The following is a 17,287-nucleotide window of genomic DNA, read 5'->3' as shown; positions in this document are numbered from 1 at the left end:
TACCAATATTCTTGTCATATGCATTAGTTCTAGAATCATCATATTATAACTAGTTTGACATCAAGGTCATAGCTAACATCTAGGTTTCCATCAAGGAAAACATATTAGCCATAAAGCCAAAAATATCCCCCTTTGGACTTGATGAAAAACTCCTTCAAACACCAAGTATTCTCTCCCCCTTTGACATCAAGTGCAAAGGGTTAAACCATGCTGATATAAGTACTCCTCTTGTAGATCTCAACACTGTAATTCTGATTTGCTGATATGAACCATGAGATTTGAATATTGACCATGTTCCCCCTAAGCATATATTGGAAATTCTAGAGATATGCAATATAAGTACAAGGATTTATGTCTCAAGTACATGGCTATCAGAAAACAAATATGATCTCTCCTATAACCAATCACTCTATGGTCCCATGTTTACATAAATCACCCAAAATAACGAGGTTACATATATGACTTGATCCCAATATCCCATACATGACTGGATTTTACAATGATTATAATATGGGTCTTTTCATGACCACTACACCAACAAAATAGAAAAATATTGATGCATGACTTTTACAAGTGCACACAACTGTTCTCTCATCAATGAAAGCCCTATGAGAAATAATCTATTCTTTGTGCAACATATCATCCATAAACAAGGATTTCATCAATGAATTTCTATACCAAAGCCATGATAATCATCAACATCCACCATGCACCATATAGTAATTTGCAACATAATCATCTGACATAAGAAACATAAATGACATAATGATACCACCATAAACATCCTCATCATCAAGAATCCATATATCATCTAGCATATAAGATAGTGTAACATCAATCTCTTCAACATCATCAATTCATGGGAAACTATGGAATTCATCCAAGAAACACTAAGCAATAGTAGCAACATAAGATTTTTGCACTAAAGAAATTCATCCCCTTGACCTCATGCCATGTAGGTCAACATACTCTCTCCAAATGTAGGAAGAACCACAATCCTCAAGCAATAAGGACATGGACAGAAAACACCATAGGTAGCATATGAGACTCAAACTAGCAACACATTATCTCCATCCACAAGCCATTAAGTATTATAGAATTGATTAGCAACATATTGATTATCAATAGTGAACATAACATACATATCCCCATCATCAAGTGCATCATCATCAATAACTTCAACATATACAACTAAAGATATAGTGATAGTAGCACATATATATCCAGATCAACATCAATGATGTGAACACATCATAGTCAATATAATGCAATAATGAATTCCCATAATGCCAACAATGAGCCATTAGAATCATAAGAAATGCTCCCCCTAAACCTGTGCCAACTCTTCATCACCAATTATGATCACATTATATCTTTCTCATCAACAGAAAAGAGACAAATCGATAATAATAACAATCTTATTGAACCAACACTTTTCATACATCCCCAAGTAGTATATAAAAAAATTCAGTAGACTGTAGTGTACCAATGATCGAACCATAATGCGAATAATGAGATGATGGAAGCATATGAGAATCTCCCCCTGATTTTCTGCTACTTATTTAGCCTCACAGAAAAAAATATGTGGTTATCTAAGTCAGGAACCACATACAAATGTGAATGTCCTTCATAAGAAATGCATACAAAATATAAAATGTTGATTTTTCATGGCCACAACTCACCTTGAACATGTCATATTTGTTCCTAGTTACATTCACTTCATCAAATGCAACATTAGTAACATAAACATTACCAAATAATAATATAACAACATATGGAATCATCATTAAGGCACTCATGCATAACTCCCCTTGAGATTATACACTACTGATCTTGTGGACCTGATAGTCATCACCTAATTTCCACAAGGCTATATACCTCACATTTACTTCTACATTCCCTATTAGAAGTATGTATTAAGTACAATAGACTACAATAGGGTATATATTCCATACTTCTCTGACTATTGCCTTCAAACATTCTTTCAATTTATGTTAATGTGTTCAAAGTTGTGATACTTATGCCATCTCATGGAACTAGAATATTGTTTGCTTCCATTCCATATGCTTGACCTACAATCAGTTTCCTTATGCCTAAATGAGTTACAAGGAAAAAAATATCCATGAAACTATCCTTTATATGCGGGGATAGATCTTGTCTTTGAGCTTGGTGATTTTCTTTCAGATGAGTGACTCAAGTGTTCTTTCGAAAAATATTATCCTAGTCCTTGTCATTACCTTGTAGATCTTAAGTCATGTGGTTGTATCTAATACATGTCTTAATTAAGGGAGAGCATTGTTCATTAATTATCTTCTCTAATGATTCAAATGGCTTTACCCATTTGAGACTCCAATTTGATTGTGTTTTTGTCTTCTCATAATCTTCCTTTAAAATCACAATGCCAGATTCTAATTTTGCACAATGACTTTCCTTTTCTTGAAGTTGATTCATTAAGATCTGATTTCTTCTTTTGGTTGTTTCTATATGTGTCTTTAACATGTTTAATTCCTTGACCATAGTTCTTTCTTTCGTTTCCAATTGTCTATTCGCATTCACAATTCTATCAAATTCTCTTAATTCTTTCATTAATTCATCTTCTTCACAAATATATGATTTGGTAGAGAAATGATCTTCAAGAGCCATAAGTATTTTGTAAGTGTTAGAGTCTAAGTCTAAATCTACTTGATCATCAAATGTACTTTGATTGTCTTCATTAGAATAAAATGTTTCCTTGGCAAAGAATTTATTTTTGGCATTTTTCTTGTAAACATCCTTTCCCTTTTCTTTCTTGTCATGATTTTCTTTATATGGACATTTGGATGCATAGTGACCTACTCTTCCACAAGAAAAAAATTTAAAGGGAATTTTACCTTTGAATTTACTAATTCCCACTTGCAACTTCTTCACAAAATTTGATTCTTCCACATATGAAATGTAGCTTGTATATTTAGGCTCTTCCTTTTATTTTCATTTGTATGTAGCTTTAAAGGTTACTTCTCTAATCTCTAATGTATCCTATTTTCTCATCTCGTAAGATGTCAAGATCCCATGAATCCGTTCTAGAATAAGTGTTATCCTCCACAATGTCCCAGGTTGATGAGGAAATCAATGGGGGTAACCACAAACAAACGTTTGGTTTGGTAGCTAGCCCTACCAAACCAGAGAGGTCTCTCTCGACGGAATCACAAACAAGAGATGACTGGATGATAAAGGGTTTTAGGCTAGATAGCTAAGCTCAGGTAGGTTTTAAAATATTTAGGGTTTTGTTGCTGGATAAGGGAGAAAATCCAGGTATCTAGTTTAAAGGGTGCTAGGTCTAGGCTTTGAGAATCGGATTTGTAGAGATATAATGGGGCAAAGGTAGGCACACACTTTATCACTTTATGGTTTTTCAATGTGTATATGGGAGATAGGTAGGGTTTATAAACGAGCATGGATCTCATGAATTTGTTTATATCAAAAGAAAACTGAACAATAATGTGAAAGCTTCTACAAAACAGAGCATTACATGAATGAATTATGTTTATTATGTTAGGAAACAAGCACATGAAACATGGAAATAGAAATGAAATATACAATACATTCAAACATATGATCACAGAAGAAAAAACTAAAACACATACCAGAAGAATCCCAGTACAATAGCTACAAACTCTGTCTATTGATTTCCAAAATGTCAAATATTGGCTACAATGGTTCTCTCCTCAAATGTCCAACCCCACGAAAATGATCCCTTCCATATTATATAGGAAAATACAATATATGACATCTAATCAGGTCGAAAATTCTATTAAAGGCTCATCATAACTCGCTTTAATGAGTCATCACTGAAAACTAGGATAGTTGAGATAGTTTCCAAAATTTAGGCTAAAGTTTAGGAGAACATATCTCCTCATTAAATACAATTTTCCTCATAAAGTGAGGAAAAAGTCAACTAAGAAACCTAAAGAAAAATTAATAGATCATAAAATCTCAAATTAGCCATCATTCAATTCTCCTGAGGTTACCAGACTAGATGGGTTGCACTAGAACCAAAAGGGTCGCGCTAATCAACAGAAAGGTAGCACCAACATGCACCAAAACAGGAAATGTTACAAAAGGGTCACGCCTATTTGGAGCCATTTTTTGGTATCTTCCCCAAGTCAAAATGGAATCTGAAATAACGGTAAACTAGATTTTTCTGTCTAGTTCCCAATCATCTTTCATGTTGGAAAATGACCCATGGGAAGGCCTCCAAAAACACATTCTCTCAACCTGACTCAGAAGCGTCGTGCCAGTCTGGATTTAGTGGCAGAGAGGTGAAAAAGGTGAGGTTTTTTGAGTTTATGATAAAAATGGGAATCCTTCATGCAAAATTAGGATTATATTTGGCATGTACTCATCATAATGCATCCATCCATGTAGAAAAAACATCATTTGGGTTTCCAGGGAAAAAGGGTCGCTCGTTGTTATGGAAGATAGGATAATCATTCTTGGATGTTTTAGCCACCAATTTCACTCTCTTATGCATTTTTCTTGATTCCCTTTGCTTATTCTAAACCTCTTTCAATTTTTTTTTCAGTCTCTTGATTCTGATTTGTGTAATCTGGTTCCTTGTTTGATAATGATGGGCCATGTGCCTCAACATCTGATTGTCCCTGTTAGCTCAGTCAAGAAGCTTTTCCAGATGGTCATTTACTTTGCTGAGCCAATATTCCCTATCTTCACTGATCTCCATAGCTATTCTGTCTTCAAGACTCAAATCCTCATTCAATAGGTTTTGGTATTTTTCCTTCTGCAATTTTTCTTTGAGACCCTTTGTCCTCGGTCTCTTTCTCCTAGCCTTCCTCTCTTGTTCAGCTTGCTCATTATGCCTCAACACCGATTTACATTTGGAATCTTGCATACTAGTTTTAAACAAATCATTTTCTATAAGTAGTTGCTTTGCCTTCAGCTGCTCATTCTCTTTCTCAAGGAAGGAAATGGCAAATTTGGCTCTTGCCACATTGTCCAAAATCTCCCTGATATGAGAATCCTTCTCTCTAACAACTAGTTTCAGGTTTTTATCATCATCTTGGGACTCCAAGTCAACTATATATATGTCATGATGGATAGCCTCCTCACCTTGCAAATGTAGTCACTGTTGTGCTGATGAAGAAGGCTTGGCCCCTTCCACAATCATTGGAGAAAGCACAAGCCTGTTCCATATTTGATATGTCTTGGTTACCTTAGGTCTAAGTGCCTCTGAAACCTTTGCCTTCTTGCTTGTTGAACCATGCTTCATAGACCTTGTGAACCTAGGCCCTGATGATGTTCTTTAGCTAGGATAAACAGTGGGACTAATAGCAGGAGCAGTCTTTAATTTATTCGAAAAGGTTTACCAAGTGATTTGCTTGACTAAGAGCTGATGCATAACCAAAATCTTGATCGCGCTATGGTGAAACAAATTTTTGATATGAGGTTGTCCCCTGGTGTGAATTTTTTTAGTTGTCTTCACCACACTCTTAAAGAAAAAATTGCACAAATTAAGTGTTCTTGTAGAAGTGAAATGCATAAGTAACCTAACATGACACCTTCATAATCTAGAGAATCTACCTTCACATGTAAAATACTTCATGATAAGCTTCATTAGAGGGGCATACTTTTTAAGAAGATGTCTAAAAGGAAAAACATGTTCATAGGTCTCTCTGACATTAGGTTTTAGGAACATCTTATAATCATCAAGGACAATTCCATGCCTTTGAACTAGGTGTCACCATGATTTGGAATACCTGTGGCTAAAGAAATAATACCTGCTGAGACGCTGAACTCAATACCTACTATGAAAACTTTATCTATGTTTAAATTTTGGTCCAAGATGCTTTTCAATGGGACATGGGAACCATACTCTACAGCCTTCTCACAAAACTTTATACAACCAACCTTTCTTAAACATTTCTGAGCAAATGGAGAAGCATTGATTTCTCTCAGGTTGGCTCAAACCTTGAATGATGTCCTCCCTTGTGTACTTTCTTTTCACTCTCTTTTTCACTCTCCATTAGATTTGTGGAATGGTAGAACACTAGCCAGATGATGTTAATAAACTGAAGTGGAAATTTTCTCAAGGTGAAAATGTAGTGGGAGGCTAAGGTTTGATGAAATCAATGGAAAACCAGTGGTGGAATGATAGGAGATTTTAAATTTAGGGTTTTCTGGATGATAGATGACAGTGGTGATCAATAGAAGCTAGGTTTATTCACCAAGAATTTGCTGGAGAGAAACCCTAAGAAACAATCAATTCATATTGAGAAAAACCTTTGAAAGGATGGTGTAGATTCCCACTTACTATTTGCAGAAGCTTTAAGTGTCTTTGAATGATCTTTGGAGGTTTGAAGAAGTCGAAAATATCCTTAAAAACAAGAAGAAAACCCCTTGTGGGTTGATTTGGCTCAGAAAGGTCACACTTCCTTAAAACAGTCGCACTTTTGGACAGATGGGCCACACTTCCGGACAGATGGGTTGTGCTCCCCTCAGAAAGGTCACAATCTTCTTATAAGGTTCGCGCTCCACTCCAAAAGGGTCGCAATTCACTTCAGAAGGGTTGCATTTGTGCATAGAAGGGTTGCATTTCACTAGGAATACAACAAAAACCCTCAGTTTTTGCCACATTTTCCTCCTGCACGACAATAACTGAGATATTTTTGGGAATTTGAAAGTGAAAATGAGATAGAAAGTAAATCCTCTTATCCCTTTTAACTCAAATTTGGACCCTTGACACTTTATAATCTCTGATATTTAAAACTTGATAAATTTATGGCCTTTTTGAGACATTAAACCTTTTTGAGACATTGAACTGCAACCTTTGAAACTTAGAACCTTGAAGTAGTTATTACATATGAAAACATAAAATTACACTTGATATCAAATTTATTAAAGAAACTTGCTTATTACCACTCCTCCTTTGCCGGATTTTTATGCATGAAATGAGAGTTTGGTGATTGTGAAACCCTAATTACCTAATGGAGGTACTGAGTGGAATGAAAACCATGGTGACATGACTGAAGTGATGATGATTTCATGTTCAATGATAACACATCCAATTGAGTGATGGCAGTGACCAGAAATGGAAATATTGAAGGAGTGGAAATAATCCTAGACACACTAACCAGTGACCAAAGTTTTTGCATGGAAGACCTAGTGAAATGACAAAAACTCGACCTTAAACCCTAATGGACATTCTAAAATAAAGAATTTGATCACCGGTGGAAGGAAAAATTGACTGACACTAACATTGGCTCCAATTGGTGATGGCAACTCGATAGGAGGTGTCAAGAATACCATAGACCTAGTAGCCTTGTCCATTGGGCATGGAGTCAAAATGAAAAACATAACTTGAATATGAAAACTAACTGATTGACTTTTACAAACCATAAACAAAGAAAACAGAAACTTTAAACTAGCAGCTGATCAAGAAGTCTTATGGCCTTCTCCTCGAGCTTCAAACTCCAAAAATAGCCACTGCAAACTCTAACATGAAATGTAAACTGATATATACAATGATCATGAAAATTTCCAGAATTTTTTCAGCTCTAGTAGTGCTTGAGAAGGCTACCATTGATTGCTCCTCTCGAATAACTTTGGCCATCCATCTCTTCTAACACATAAGCATTCTTCCCCCTGAAGGCCTAGATTATGTAAGGTCCCTTCCATACGTTTTTAAATTTGTCGTGTTTTTCCTTCTCTTCATTCTGTGCATCCCAACGAAGAACCACATTACCCATGTTGAAGTTGTCTTCTTTGGTCTTGCGATCATAAATCTTTTTAATCCTTTCCTGAAGTTTGGAAGTATTCTAAAATACTTCTTCCCTGGTTTGCTGTAAATGGATCATTTGGCTTATCCTCCACTACACATCATTTGGTTTGCTTCTGTCTTTCTTGAGACATGCATGAAACTACTGTGTGATAGCAAGGCAGTCAAAGGACTATAGGAACTTATCACTAGGTGCGTGGGGTCAGGAGAACTGCGCTTGGTCCGGAAACTTGGAAAGCATGCATTGTGCATGTGAATGGAAGTAAGGTTGACTGCGCAAATAGGTGAGTACGAAATGGATAAGGTAATCCTGGACCTGGGTTTGGAAGTGAATGTACTACCAAAGCAAACATGGGAACGCATGGGCAGACCCAGGTTACAATGGTCCCCTATTCAATTACGAATGGCGAACCGATAGAAGATTTCTCCCATGGGAATATTGCAAGGGGTAACAGTCGATATTGAAGGTGCGAGCGCACAGGCGGATTTTGAAGTGATAGAGATTTTTGATGATAGCAATCCCTATCCCACGCTACTAGGAATAGACTAGGCCACCGATATGAACAGAGTCATAAATCAGAAGAAGCGCAAAATGATCTTTGATAAAAAGTCACTACCCATGGTAGTACCGCTAGATCCAGTCGAAGGAGAGCAATACATTGAACCGATGTGCAATGATGATAGTGATGACGATCTCAATTGTATTTACAAGATAACTGCGTGAGAAGAAGATTGGGTGAATCCGACTACATATGGAAGGATTTCATTGGAGTGCGAAAGCTCCTACACTTAAGATTCAAATGAAGAGATAGAGTGATGGAAGAATCAGCTGCACGAAGTAACAACGCTAAATTGCAACATGATGATTAGATCATTGTGCTGCATGACAACAGAGGCAAGGGAGCTGCCGACATATGATGGATTAACAACGGTGGATGAGTTTCTGAAAAAAATTGAAAGCACAGTACCAGAACAATAGCGGTTCGATGCGCTAAAGTGGGCACTACGCGCAACACCCGCATGATGGTTGGGTATGCATCAAGGAAAATTTGAGGACTGGCACGGATGCAGAAGGATGATGCACCTACGTTTTGGAAAACCCCAGCTTTGAATGAAAGCCAATCAGCAGGGGTAGAACAAATTGCGCGCCCACCTTTCCCGATGGGTACAGACATAGGCTGTACATTTCGCGCAAGCACACACCACCCGCAGACTAGAGAATTGGCACAAACCACAATAGCAGGAAAGGAAAAGTGTGCTACCAATTCTTCACGATGAGGCATTCGATAGGGTGTGTGGAGTACTGAACAAGGTTCACCAGGTGAGACGAACTGATTGGGACTTGCGCGTACCTGCAGTTCAATGGGCCTATAGGACCATGTGCAAAACCCTGAACACGGAGACAATTCCAAAGATGCAGAACAAATTAAAAGCCATAATTTCTAAAAATAATACAAAAAGGAGTCCACACGTAATAGCTCCTGCAATTGTGACAGTGTGTGATGGCTAGGAGGAAGAAACCACACATTTACACAAGGACGAACATCTAAGGATTCAGGAATCCATCTAGCAAGGGAACCTTAGACTTCACGAACTCGAACATGATCGAGTACGATTGAGTAAGAAAAGAATTTGGATGGATGCTGAAATCAAAAGGCTAGAAAATGAGATCACGCAAGCATGTCTCATTGATAAACCAAAGATGACAAAGCAAGATACAGATGACCATACCATTGCATTTGAAGATTGTTGCCGAGAGTTTATGACTCTGTTTCCATGGCTACGACTGCACCTCACCAAATGCAGTAACCAAGGAAGTGCATTGCATATAGTAGAACATGGGGGGCTGGCGGTCACACAGACAATTGAGGAGTTTCCGCGGACTATGCTGGAAGGCGAGTTGAAGTCTCACACAGGTGGTGTGACCACCTGACTAGCCGTAGGGAGCATAGTCTCAGCGCTCCAGACAGTTGAAAGAGAGCGTGGGACTCTAAAAGAGTCTGTTTGGGGGCTGCGCGATGAGGGAGGTGTGCACAGAATCAGCAGGACACAAGGTTCGCGCCACGCACGAGGGGTTGCCCTACCACACGGGTAGGCTGGGAGGTAACTGTTGGTGTCACTGTTCATGACGAGATGTCTAGTTTAAGGAAAAAGGGAGTAGGTGGCGGGAATTTAAGACACGAATTAAGGGTTAGATTTGGGGAAATATGCTACCAAGAAAGCATTGATGGCCCAGAATTGGGGGGAACAGTCATATTTGAATTGAAAAGGCGCTATAAAACTCCAAGGGCTAACCACGAGACAACACTAGTTCATTAGAGCACAGAGTTTTGAGCCCTGAGCAAGATTTGAGCCCCAAAGTTTGTGAACAACCACAAACAGCTCAAGCAAGATGACAACTACCAGGAGAGGTTTAGGCTCTAGAGAAGGAACCACCGATGAGGACACGAAGAACCCCACAGTGCATGATGTTCCTGGAGACACTGGGGTCATGCTGGAAATCCCTAAATCACCTCGGATGCCAAGGCCCAAGAAAGATAAGTAGGCGGCTGGACCAGTTCGTATGTCCCCAAGGAATCCGCAGTTCGGTAAAATTTCAATGGAAGAAAAGGGCACGGCTATCACCATTGAGACAGAAGATAAGGAGGAGGACCTATAGGCTCTCGTCAATGAGATAGAGGCAGCAGAAGACATGGAAGAAGACATCTAGCCGGTGCATGTTGCAGTGAAATTGCCCGAGTATGTCCCTCCGTAGAAAGGGAAAGCTAAGATACCCAAGGACTTGGATGCCACTAAAGGTGCACTCCAGACCCCACTCCTCCCCGATGGAATTGTGTTTGAGGGCTCGCACCTGTGTCACATACCCACAATGAATTTTGAGGATTGGGACCTCGTGGATAGCAAGAAGTTCCCACACTTGGAGATAGAGAGCCTCATGAAGAAAATTATAGAGGGGTCAGTCACAACACTAGAGTTGCGAAAATGGCTACGTGGTGTGGAGAAGGTTAGATTACTTCATCTGTTGTGGATTCCAAACTTTCACCACGTGCTTATCACTATTTTCATCATCAGGCAACTGCTTTGCCTAGTGCACGATGGGTACTTATGGCTGGAAGAGCCTGTTCCCATCATGGCAGATCTCATCCATAGGATTTCCCGGCGCCCCTATAAGGGAGAGGACCCCACGACGATAGCAGGGAAAAGGAGAGATTTGGCACTCGTAAAGGCCATGAAGAAAAAATACAAACTGGAGAAGAAAAAGAGGGGTTACGCGATCAACAACATTAAAGATAAAGGGGTGCGCGTAACCACCCAGCTCCTGGCCGGGAAGGTAATGAGAAAATGCTGCGGAGATGAGGTACCAGTACCAGTAGTTGCGCTGGCAGAACAATGCACAGACGGGGTCCAATTCAACTGGGCTGAGTTCCTCTGCAAGGAGTTCCTGACCAACTGCAAGGAAGCCCAAGAGTAGGGAAAGACCTTCCACTACGCATGGTTTCTCTTGTCTATTTTACTGGTAATAGGGGAATTGCCCGAGGATAGTCAGTTCCCTAGTATTGAACATGACATACCAAAGGCCGCAAAGTAAGCGTCGCTTTGGGCCACCAAGGACACTAAGCAGATTCGCGAGACCAAGATCTTCTGGGTGCTTATGGAGGCAAGCATCTAGATTTGGATCAATAGATGGTCGTGCTTGTCCCCCACAGTGTACAATAGTCTGTGGAGCTTTGTAGACTTCAAGGCGGACATGCATAATGTGTACATCAAGGCGCATAAGTACCTAATGCAACAATGGACCAAGCTCCCCTTCATCACTATCGAAGATGCGATCTTTTCAGTACTGGAATCATGGCCCCCTGAGTGGCATGCCCCGAATCTGGTGGAGATGGATAGAACAGCAGCACAAAAGCAGAAGGATGCAACCAAGTTGCGTGTCACGAAGTTTTCCCAGCAAAGGCAGAATGAGCAAGCGGTTGCGGAGGTAAGGGCCATCCGTGAGGTAGCAAGGGCAGCTGTGGAGCAGGAAAAGGCCATTAGAGAAGCAGCAACAACGCAAGCAACAGGGGCCACCACAATGCAGGACTAGGAGGGATAGAACTTGTCTACAAGACATGGAGCAGAGGTCACAGAAGAAGGTGTGGACCCGCGCACAACATCCACCCATTTGAAAAGGCCACGTGTCACAAAGAGATTGGGTCCACGAAAAAAGGTCGAGGCATCCAAATTGGCCACCGAACCTATCACACTAACAAAAGGTGACCCCTACGACATCAACGACATGGTTTGCGAGGTCACCAAGGAAGCACTCCAGGAAGCCATGTTGGAGTATCAGATTGTGTTGGGGGCCCTAAGGGTGCAACTGCAGGAACTACAGGTGCGGCCCCCACAGGAAGGAATTGTAACCACCTATGGCATAGTAGGTACATTAGTAGTAAAGTAGCTACTACACGCAAAGATGGCCAATACTATAGTGCTACCGGTAGGAGCACTAACAACAGAGAAAGATGACGACAGAGCCGTGGTGGGCAAGATCAAGGGACTTGGCCTAAATTTAGCTGCCCTTCTACAAGACACATTGTACCAGCTGCAGGATGGCATAATAGCAGAGCTCTGCACCAGGGAAGGCCGAGCGATTCAAGTGATGAGTGAGCAGAAGATCAACATCGAACAGCTCAGCCTGCAGCGGGACAAACCAGCATCACAGAACCAACTGATTGTGAAGATAATGGATGAAGCATGTCGGTGAGTCCCAAAGTTGTCCATTGCTGCAAACCTATCAACAGAGATGTAGATCCACTGTCTGGCAAGTGGAGTCTACAGCGCGTGCGAGGAAAAAACAAGAGTGCAGCTGGAGTTGAACCTCCAGATTGCTGAGGTACGGATGAAGGAACAACCTTCCACTCCTCTGAAAGTTAGAGAGCAGCGCGTTAGCGCGATTCAAATAGGACTAGAAGAAATTAGATGGGCAGTGTAGGACTGTACCAGTATGTTGGACCAAGCTTTTGATGTCCTCACATCCTTGCAGGAGGACCCCAACATACAATGCCTGGAAATAGAGGTGCGCGAACTGCAGGTACAGTATGATAATGTCAAGGGAACTGCGCAGATAGTCATCCTCACCCAACGACTGGCAAAGATGTAGTAGGAAAGGGTGCTGAAAGAGCAGGTGGATGCCGCCAGACAGAAAGAGGTGCTTCTTAAGGTGTGCGTCCAACCTTGGATTGATGAGGCCTTCACCATTACGGCCAACATTGAGGGCAAGCTCGGACAGATGTAGGAACTATATGTGCTAAGGTAGGTAGCAAATCCTCACAAAGAAGCATCGGAGGAGTGCATGCAGTAGGTCCAACAAACCGCAGAACAGTGTGCTGCGAACCTCCGAGTAGTACGGGACCAGTTGGAGGGGCTCCGCGCTAAGGTCGCTGCACCAGCAGAGTGACTTGGGACGAGTCACGATGATTGTGTTGGGGGCCTGTTGGGCATGGAATCCCCCCACAACATGTTTTGGGGCTCAAAGCCCAAGTTTTAGTCAAAGGTTTTGTAAGACTCCTCGATTTGTGGGCGCATAGTGTGAAGTATAGGTTTAGTCATAGGGTTGTCTGCCCTAAAGTAATGTAATGTAATGTAAAGTCATGTCGGCCTACCCATCGCCCGCGGACCATGGGATTGTATAAATAGAGCAAGGCTCTAAGTTGTAAAGGGGGTGGGAAAAAGAAGAGAAAAGAATATGAATGGTTTGAGCTTAGAGTAGGAGTCTAAGTGTATTGGGTCGTAGTAGTAGGAAAAGGCTCTACAGCTGAGTGCGTAGAGGCTTGATAGAGTCTGCAGCTGAGTGCATGAACCCCTACAGTTAAGTGCACAGGGTGGTGTCAAGCCTGTAATCAAGATTGAAGATTAATAAAGAGAAGTTGATTCCTATTTCTGTGTATTTGCGATGCATTAACCTCTTTACGTTTATACTATTTTCTTTATCACGTGCACTGATATGATTGTTGAATAGGCTGTAATAATCATTAGTCTTACATGAACTAGTTAACTAGCTAGATACTAACAGATTAAATAGCAAGGGACTTGGATATTACGGGTTGCGCGGAAGCAGCATCACATGTTGCGAAGGGATAACAAGTGCGTGTAGCGATGTGTGCGCAGGGTCGAACTGCAGATCCCCAAAAGCTCATTAGACATCCCCATGGTGCGGAAACCTAGTTCTAGCACCCTCCCATACTACTTCAAGTGAGGCCTCTGTCCGTGCTCCACGGAATGTTGCCAAAAGGGCCAGTAGTACCCTGTTTTGCTTGGCTAAATCACCTCTGAACCTGGGTTAGGCCCATACAAGACAACAGTTTCTCACTTCCTGCAAAAGTTTCATGATGAGGACAACAAGGGATGAAGGAAAAATAGTATCAGCCCTGTACACCAACTGAAAAGGAGACATGCCTATGGATTTTTTAGTACTGAATCTGTCTGCCCATATAGCATTAATAAGCTTTTTGTGAGAGTTATTTTTATTGACCTCCAGAACTTTCTTAATGATTTTTTATCAGAGATTTGTTAGAGGATTCAGCCAGCCCATTCTCTTGTGGGTAATAAGTGGTAGAATGCCCCAACGTAATATGGTATTTTTCATAGAACTCTACTATCGTCTTGGAATTGAAAGAAAAAAAGTTGTTAGTGATTATTTTCTGTGGGCAACCAAATCTAGACAAGATATTAGTTTCAATAAACTGAATGACAACATAATCAGTGGCTTGCCTGGTTGGAATTTCTTCAATCCATTTCGTAAAGTAGTCTGTGGCTATCAGGATCCACTTCTAATGTGCAGATGATGAAGTATGTATTTCTCTCACAAAATCAAAACCCCAATGTTGAAAAGGAGCTTAAACGAAACTCGTTGCAAAGGTAATAGACAAAAATTTCTTTTCCCTTAAAAAATATGGCACTCATGGAAGCTCATTATTGTTCTATATACATCTGCAAAAAGAGTAGGCCAATAAAACCCAACCCTCAAGATTTTGTTGGCTGTGGTTTTCCAAAAGAGGTGGCCTCCACAATCTCCTTTATGGAAATCAATCATCACATCCTTAGCTTCATTTTCAACAAGACAGTTCAACAATACACCACCCGGATCTTTCCAAAACAAAACACCGTCAAGAACACAATATTTTGAAGCCTTCAGTTTTAAGGATCTACTTTTACCTTTGGGCACTTCCGAGGAGGATTTAAATGCTGCAATACATAAACTATGTCGGAGTACCATGGAGATGAAGTGAACATATATGACACCTGTACCAGTGAATCTTCTGCTTCTTCTTCAGAAAGGGAAGCGATCATATTGATATCTAACACATGAAAATTAGATTCAGCCATGAGTTTGGCCAAGCCTTCTCCTTTAATGAGCTTTGTTGCATTTATTTCTAGATCATATTCTAACATTACTACTATCCATTTTCCTCTCCGACCTTCTGGATAAATCTATGTAAGTACTACCTTTACTGCTGTTGTTGGGACATAAGTTATAGTATGAGAATGCATAATATATACTCAGAAGTCTTTAAGCGCTTTTACGAAAGCCAAAGCTTGCTTCTCAATAATGTTTTATTTTAGTGCTGCATCCCTTATTATCCAACTAAAGAATGCTATGGGTTGTTCATTTTTCTGATCCTTCTTTTGCATCAAGACTGCTGCTAAAGTATGTTCTGAGGTGAATGAAAATATGATAAAATCTAAAGTATAGTCGGGACTGATTAAAGTAGGAGTAGTAGATAATGAAAATTTGACTATATTGAAAGACTTTTTGGCATTTTCAGACCATCTTACCTCGCTGTCCTTTTTCAACATGTCTGTCATCTCTCTCAAATGCTCAGCGAGATTGGGGATGAATCTCATTAAAAATATAATTTTCCCATTGAATGACTGAATTTCTTTCTTATTCCTCAGAAAATCTAACTGCTAAATAGATTTAACTCTTGTGGGGTCAATACGGATGCCATCCTTGGAAATGATGTGGCCCAACAACTTGCCTTCCTCCATGGTGAAAAGACTCTTTTTAGGATTCAGTGAAATACCAAATTTTCTACGTCTCCGAAAGACAATTCTTAGATGATGTAAATGATCATCAATCAGATTTAGAAAAAAAATTGAGATCATCTAAGTAAATGAATAGAAAAACATCCTTTTCATTGGTGAAAGCAATGTCCATGGCCTGCTGGAATGTTGCTCCTGCATTCTTTAATCCAAATGGCATTTTGGCGTACATAAATGTATCACATGGTGTTGTGAAGGTTGTTTTTAGCTGATCATCCTTGTTTAATAAAATGTGATTGTATTCCGAGTATCCATCAAGCAATGACATTCTGGAAGATCCAACTACTCTTTGCAGGATATCGTCCATCTTTAGCAGGGGATAGTTGTCCTTTAAGGACACTTTGTTTAGATTTCTAAAATCGATACAAAGGCGGATCTCCTTGCTCTTCTTTCTCACCAGCATGAGATTTGACATCCATTCAGAAAATAAAATAGGAACTATAATAATAGATTTGTACAACCTATTTACCTCTTTTTTGATGGATGGCAACAACTTAGGATTTATCCTCCTCAGCTTCTGGCGAAATGGATTTTGATCAGGCTTTACTGATATAGTGTGTTGAATGATGTTTTTATCATATTCCTTTAAAATGAATAGTCCCAAGAAAATACATCAGAAAATTTTGTCAAGAAAGCAATATACTTACTTTTGATCTCAGGAGACAGAGACCTTGATAATTTGAGCATCTTGGGCTTATCTGTTGTGCTAATGTTTACATCCTGAAAACATGTTTCTTTAGGGACCATAGCGGTATTTCTAGCAACATCATCTCGATCGAATAACTCTTCCAAATGTACAAGACCTTGTGGAATGTTATTGTCCTCCAACTCCGAAATTTCAACCTCTATTGCTTCAATTTCTTGATCATCTTCATTGCTTGTATCATCAATATGGGAATTCAGAAATTCATCCTCCATCTGCAAAAAGTTGTTGGTCTATTTGTCATCCCAAAACACCTACCAATATCTCAGATTTTCAGGGATAACTTGGTGGTGTTTGACATGAATTGAATACTTCTTACCTGAATGGGTAGGAATCTTAACCATACTTGATGTAGTAGCAAGCGAATCAGCCATCATATTTTGAGTTTTAGGGATAAAAGATAAAGTATACTTTGAAAAAGTTTTGAGAATGTCAAGGAAAACATTTCTATAAGCTTGCATCCTTTGATGCTTGGCCTGGTACTCCCTTTTTACCTGTTTAATTATTAACTCAGAGTCACCATAAACTAAAATTCTCTTTTCTCTCAGTTTTTTTAGAATTTTAATGCCAACAATCACTACTTCGTACTCTGTCTCATTATTCGAACAATCAAAAGCCAATTTATAAGAACTTAATCTTACATTTCGAGGAATTTTACATGATTGATGCAAAGGGCCATGAATCCACATGCCAATTCCAACTCCTTCCTTACCTAATGCACCATCAAACTC

Source organism: Pinus tabuliformis, chromosome 1_2, assembly GCF_031772625.1.
Source record: "Pinus tabuliformis cultivar Carrire ecotype Pingquan chromosome 1_2, CPIR1, whole genome shotgun sequence".
In the NCBI taxonomy this organism is placed as follows: Eukaryota; Viridiplantae; Streptophyta; class Pinopsida; order Pinales; family Pinaceae; genus Pinus; species Pinus tabuliformis.
Note: the sequence above shows the minus strand (reverse complement) of the source record.